Here is a 7,341-nt window from a genome sequence, read left to right as displayed (position 1 = left end):
GCTAAAGCAAAACCCAAACACACCGGCATAGGATAAAACAAACAGAAAGAAAAAAAGCCTAAGAAAAGGCACAAGAAACCTCTACAGACACAGAGACCCACTTATTCACACACTCAGGAATCCCATAAGAACACTAAACTGGAAACCATAATATATAAGCAAAGGACCTATAGGGTAAAAAGAAAGACAAAAATATAGATTAAAACAAACCAAAACCCCCAAAAGGCCTTACCTGACATTACGAGACAAGGAACCTCCAAAGATAGCACTGAGTTTTTTTTTTTTTTTTTTTCTGCTGTCCACCTACTGTTGGGCACGCAGTCTATCCTTAAGAGTTGTTTGTTTCTTTAGTGAGACTCCCTTGGAAGAAACTAAGATTTCCTTTTTTCCTTTTAGTTGAAAATAGATTCTTTGCTCATACAATATACCCTGAATATAGTTTCCTCTTCCTGTACACTCCCCAGACCCGCTCCCCACTTCCACACCTCACCTCTCCTCTGGATCCACTCCCTTTCTGTTTCATTAGAACCGGACAGACTTCTAAGAGAGGCAGACTTCTAAAGGCCAAATAAATAAATAAAATAAATAAATAAATAACAAAATAAAATATAATAAGATGAAGCAAAAACTCATATCAAATTCAGACATGGAAACTCAACAGGAGGAAGAGAGTCCCAAGAGCAGGCACAAAAGTCAGAGATCTAGTTATTCTCACACTCAGGAGTCCTATGAAAATAGTACTTGTAGCTATATACATATGCAGAGGACCTGGTATGGGTCAGTGTAGTCCTGCTCCCTGCCTCAGTTCTGCGAGCTCATATGCATCTTGCTTACTTGACTCAGGGGGTCATATTATCCTGAGGTCATCCATGGGCTCTGACTCTTACAACCTTCCTACCTCCTCTTCCATAGGAATTCTTTGAGCTTTGAGAGGAGGGATTTGATGGAGACCTCCAACTTAGATTCTCTCTCCACATGATGTCTGGCTGTGGGTCTCTGCATCTGTTTCCATCTGCAGCAAGAGGAAGTCTCTATGATAATGACTGGATAAGGCACTGATCTATGAGTATAGCAGAATATCACTAGGAATCATTTCATTGATTTTTTTTTTGACCAGTCCTGTTTGGTTTTCCCATAGGTCTCTGGGCTATCTAGTCTCTTGTTCTTGGTCACACAAGCAGTGCTGGGTATGGGTTCCCTCTCTTCCTTTGGGCCTTAAGTCAGATTAGACACTGGTTATCTTCTCCCACAAGTTCTGTGTCACAGTTGTCATAGCACATCTTTCAGGAAGGGAAGATTGTAGGTCAAAGGTTTTGTGGCTGGATTGGTGTCCACATTTCTCTTTCAGTAGCCTGCAGAGTACCTCCCTACACCAAACTGGCTAGACCATAGGGGTGAAGGCTCCATACAGGCACCATATCAAGCTCTCCACATTGAATGAGCTATGTGAATGTTGCCTTGGCAATGGGGCGCCACTGTCAGTTTGTTGAGAGAAATCCACACTTAACATCACCCTGGGTAGTTTGGGGATCTTTAGAGGACATCCTCAGCCAACATCCCAGCCCTGCCTGGTACAAGAGATGATCAGTTCAGACTCCATATCCCCCATTACTAGGAGTCCTCACTAGGATCACTCTCACAGATTCCAGGAAGTTTCCACTGCAATAGGTTCTCACACCATCCCTCCAAGTGCTCTCCAGTCTGCATCATCTCTACCCATGCTGCCTCCTTCCACTGAAACCTCTCCCCAACCTGATCCCCACACCTTGCTTTCATCCCCGTCCTCCCTAGTCCACCCACAAATATTCTTTTCCCCCTTTATATGGATATCCATGTGTCCTGCCTATACCCCTCTTCTTTACTTAACCTCTCTGGTCTACAGATTATAGTGTAGTTATCATTTACTTAATGTTTAATATCCACTCATAAGTGAACATATACCATATTCATCTTTACAGGTCTGGGTTACCTCCCTCAAGATGATTTTTCTCTAGTTCCATCCATTTGCCTGCACATTTCATGGTGTCATTTAAAAAAAAATAGCTGAGTAATATTGTTTAAACACAGGACACTTTCTTTATCCATTCTTCTGTTGAGGGACATCTAGATTGTTTCGAATTTCTGGCTATTATGAATAAAACCACAGTGAACTTGGTTGAGCAAGTGTCTTTGTAGTATGACAGAACATTCTTCATGTATATGCTCAAGAGTGGTATTTATGGGTCTTAAGGTAGATTGCTTCCCAACTTTCTGAGCAATCACCATATTGATTTTCATGGTGGCTGTACAAGTTTGCACTCCAACTAGAAGTGGAGGAGTGTTCCCTTGCTCTACATTATCACCAGCATAAGCTGTCAACAGTGTTAATGATCTTAGCCATTCTGACAGGTGTTAAGATGGAATCTCAAAGCAGTTTTAGTTTGAATTTACCTGGTGGCTATCTAAGGATACTGAATATTGTTTTAAGTATTTTTCAGCCATTTGAGATTCTTCTATGGGCAATTCTCTGTTTAGATCTGTACTCCACTATTAAAATTAGGGGTCTTTTTTGTTGATATGTAGTTGCTTGAATTCTTTGTATATTTTAGATAGTAGTCCTCTATCAGCTGTGGAGTTGGTTAAAAAAACAAAAACAAAAACAAAACCATTTTCCATTCTGAAGCCTGATGCTTTGACCCACTGAGGATACCTTTTGCCAGATAGAAGTTTTTCAGTTTCCTGAGGTTCTATTTATTAATTGTTGATCTTAGTACTTGTGCTATTAACGTTCTCTTCAGAAAGTCATTTTTTGTGCCAATGTATTCAAGGCTATTCTTCATGTTCTCTTCTATCATTTCAGTGTGTCTGTTGACCCTTTGATCCAATTGGACTTGAATTTTGTGCAGGAGTGATAAATATGGATCTATCTGCATTTTTCTACGTGTGTATATCCAGTTTGACTAGCACCAATTATTAAAAATGCTGTTTTTTCTAATGTGTATTTCTGGCTTCTTTATACAAAAAAAAAATGAGACATTCGTAGACATGTGAGCTTATGACTGGTTCTTCAACTCAATTCCATTAATCCATGTGTCTATTTTTGTACCAATACCACGGAGTTTTTTTCATTACTATAGCTCTGTAGAACAAAATGAAATAGTGAAAGGTGATAACCCTAGCGATTCTTTTATTGTTCAAAATTATTTCAGCTATTGTATTTTTTTTTTTAGCTTCCCATATGAAGTTGAGATTGTCCTTTGCTTTTGGTAGAATGGCCATCTGTACTATGCTAATTCATGAGCACAGGAGATCTTTCCACCTTATGATATCTTCTTTAATTTGTTCCTCAAACAAAGACTTGAAGTTTTTATCATTCAAGATTTTTACTTGATTAGTTGGGATTAACCCAAGATATTTTATATTATTTGTTGCTATTGTGAAGGGTATTGTTTCCCTGATTTCTTTTTCAATCTGTCTACTGATTTTTTTTTTTCATTAATCGTGTTTCCATCTCCTTCAGTGAAAGTGTTTATCTGCTGTAGGAGTTCTCTGGTGGAACTTTTAGGATCACTTACAAATACTCTTATGTCATTTGCAAATAACAATACATTTGCTTTTTCCTTTCTAATTTGTATCCCATTGATCTCCTTGTTTTATTGCTTTAGCTAAAACTTCAAGTATGATATTAAATAGCTATAGAGAGAGTGGACACTCTGTCTTGTTTCTGATTTTAGTGGAATTGTTTAGAATTTCTCTCCATTTAAGTTGATGTTGGCTATAGGTTTGCTGAAAATTGCCTTTATTATGTTTTGGTATGTCCCTCATATCCCTAATTTCTCCAGGACTTTTAATCAGGAAGAGGTGTTGGATTTTGCCAAAGTCCTTTTTTTGCATCTAATGAGATGCTCATGCAATTTTTCTTCAGTTTGTTCATATGGTAGATTACATTGACTGATCTTCATATATTGAACCATCCCTGCATTTCTGAGATGAAGCCTACTTGATAATGGTGGATGATCTTTTTGATGTGTTCTTGGATTTTGTTTGTGTTTTAACATCAATGTTCATGAGGGATATTGGTCTGTTATTCTCTTTCGAGTATTTGTGTGGTTTAGATATCAGGGTGACTGTGGCATTATAAGATAAATTTGGCAACGTTCCTTCTGTTTCCATTTTGTGGAATAATTTGAGGAGTTTTGTTGTTAAGCCTTCTTTGAAAGTCTGGTAGAATTCTGTGTTATAACCATCTGGCCCTGGACTTTTAATGAATGCTTCTATAGGTCTATTTAAATTGTTTATCTAATCTTAATTTAACCATAGTAAGTTGTACCCATCAAGAAAATTGTCCAATTGCTTTAGATTTTCCAATTTGGTGGAGCACAAGTTTTTAAATTTTGTCCCTGTGGTCCTTTGAATTTCCTCAGTGTCTTTTGCTGTGCCCCATTTTTGTTTTTAGTTACCCATCATTTAGTTTGGATAAGAATTTTTCTATCTTGTTGGTTTTTCTCAAAGAACCAGCCCTTGTTTGTATTGTTCTCTTTACTTCTATTTTATGGATTTTAGTTCCTGGTTTAATTATTTCTCTCCTTCTACTCCCCTAGGGTGTCCTTACTTCCTTTTGTTCTAGGGTTTGTGTGTGTGCTGTTAAGTTGCTAATATAAGATCTCTCCATTTTTTTTTTTTCAAGACAGGGTTTCTCTGTGTAGCCCTGGCTGTCCTGGAACTCACTCTATAGACCAGGCTGGCCTCGAACTCAGAAATCTGCCTGTCTCTGCCTCTCAAGTGCTGGGATTAAAGGCGAGTGCCACCACTGCCTGGCCTTCTCCAATTTTTTAATGTAGGCACTTACTGCTATAAACGTTCCTTTTAAGATCACTTTCATTGTGTCCCATAAGTTTGGTTATGCTGTGTATTCATTTCATTGAATTCTAGAGTTTTAAATTTATGTCTCTCTTTCTTTTAGACTCATTTTTTATTCAGTATAGAGTTATTCAGTTTCCATGAGTTTGTAAGCTTTCTGTTGCTATTTACATCTAGCTTCAATATGTGGTTGTCTGATAGGATGCAGGGAGTTATTTCAGTTTTCTTGAAACTTGCATTGTGTCTGAATATGTGGCCAATTTTAGGGAATGTTGCATGAGATACAGAGAAAAATATATATTCCATTGTGCTTTGGTGAAATGCCCTGTAAATATCTGTTGGTTAGCTTTGGTTTATAATGTCTGTTAACTCTAGTATTTCTGTTTAGTTTTTGTCTGGATGATCTGTCTATTGGTATGAGTGAGGTATTGAAGTTTTAGTGTGTTAATGTGAATATGTAATTTAAGCTATAGTAGAGTTTCTTTTACAAACTTGGGTACACTTATGTTTGGGACAGATTTAAAGAACTGAAATAATATCTTGGTAGATTTTTACTTTTATGAGTATATAGTGTCTTTTTCTATCTCTTTTGATTGGTTTTGGTGTGAAGACTGTTTTGTTAGATAATAAATGTTTTGCTTGCTTCTTAGGACCATTTGTTTGGTATATCTTTTTCTAACTCTTTACTCTGAGGTAATGTCTATCTTTGATGTTGTGATATGTTTCTTGGATGTACAGATGGGTGGATCCTGTATACACATCTATTTTGTTAGTCTGTATCTTTTTATTGGAGAATTGAGACCATTGATATTAAGAAATATCAATGACAAACGATTGTTGGTTCCTGTTATTTTGTTGTTGCTGGTGGTGATGGTGGTAATGGTGGTGATGGTGGTGGTGGGGTGTGGTGTGTTGATGGTGGTGGTGGTAGTTGTGATAGTAGTGATGGTGATGTTGGTGGTGGTGGTGTTAGTGATGGTGATGTTGGTGATGGTGGTGGTGGTGGTGGAAGGTGATGGTCATGTGTGTGTATGCTTCCCTTCTTTTGGTTTTGCTCATATTAGGTTATTTTAGGGAAAAAAACTAAATTTTTATTTTGTAGTTACCAATTGGAGATAGCCTCTGGGATAAGTTAAGGGCAAGTTTACACTTCTCCTTTCAGTCTAAGACCCCATCAGGTGCAGGGATGTGCAGGCCCTGTGCATGCTACCTCAGTCTCTGTATGTTCATATGTTCATTGATCTTGTTATCTTTGAGGGCTTATTTCCTTTCCTCCATTCTCTCTGCCTCTGACACTCTTTTTCCCTCTTATTTCAAAGTGTTCCCTTAGTTCTGAGGGAAGGTGTTTGACAGAGACATTTCTTTTAGGTTGAGTATTCAAAGGTCTCTTACACTCTCTCTATCTATTTTCTGCCTGTGGGTCTCTGTATTTGTTCCTATCTGCTTCAGGAGGAAGCTTCTCTGATGATGGCTGAGCAAGGCACTGATCTATGAATACAGCAGAGTGTGATTAGAAGTCATTTTATTGCGGTGTTTTTTTATTTGAACAGTAGTATTTGGTTTTCCTCTACATCCTTGGGCTATCTAGTCTTGGTCATCCAGTATTGGGTATGGGTTCCCTCTGTGGAGTGGGTCTTAGGTTAAATCAGATATTGTTTGATTACTCCAAAAAGTTTAGTGCCACCATTTAACTAGCATTTCATGCAGGCAAAATGTCATTGTAGATCAAAGGATTTGTTGCTAGGTTGTGCTTACGTTTCTCCTTTAGTGGCATGCAGAGTAACCTCCTATACCAAAGACAGTAGCATATTGAGATGAAAGTTCTATGTAGGCTCCAGCTTGACTTCTTCATATTCAGTGAGTTGTAGAGGTGTGATCTTCAGCAACAGGGCCTTGCTGTCAGTTTGTAGAGAGAAAACTATAATCTTGGCAATGGCTGGGTTGAGTGGTAGTTCCCATGGAGCCATTTTGACCAACTACCCATTTAGATGTCATCTATTCCTACAACTAGAAGCATCATTTGGTGACAAGAGGTATTTAGATGAACACTGTCTCCTCCATTATTTGGTGATTTCATTTAGACTGTCTTCATGTATGCATATATTTTAGGATGCTTCTTCTGTATTTGGTTTCCATGCTAACCTTCAAATGGCCCTTAATTTTGGCAGTTCCTTCATATACCTGTTCCAGCCTTTTTCCTTCCATCCATAACTATCTGTCCTATTTCCCCTTCCTAGAGAGAGCTATCTTTCCCTCCTAGTTTCTTACTCTGTACCCAATCTCTGTGCTTGTTTATAGTTGACTTAAGAGCTAATTTTGATATATAAGTGAATATATGCCATATTTGGTTTTCTGGGTCTAGATTACCTCAATCCGGAGAATTTTTTTTTTTTTTTAATTTTTGTCCATTTACTTGCAAACTTCATCCTGAGTAGTTTTGGTCACAGGTATGGGCAGAGCTGGGTGCTAATCATGATTCTGTTGTTTATTTATCTCACTAGC

Source organism: Mus musculus, chromosome 18 (genome assembly GCF_000001635.26).
Source record: "Mus musculus strain C57BL/6J chromosome 18, GRCm38.p6 C57BL/6J".
Classification (NCBI taxonomy): Eukaryota; Metazoa; Chordata; class Mammalia; order Rodentia; family Muridae; genus Mus; species Mus musculus.
The sequence above is the reverse complement of the archived record's forward strand: the minus strand, read 5'-3'. Positions refer to the sequence as shown.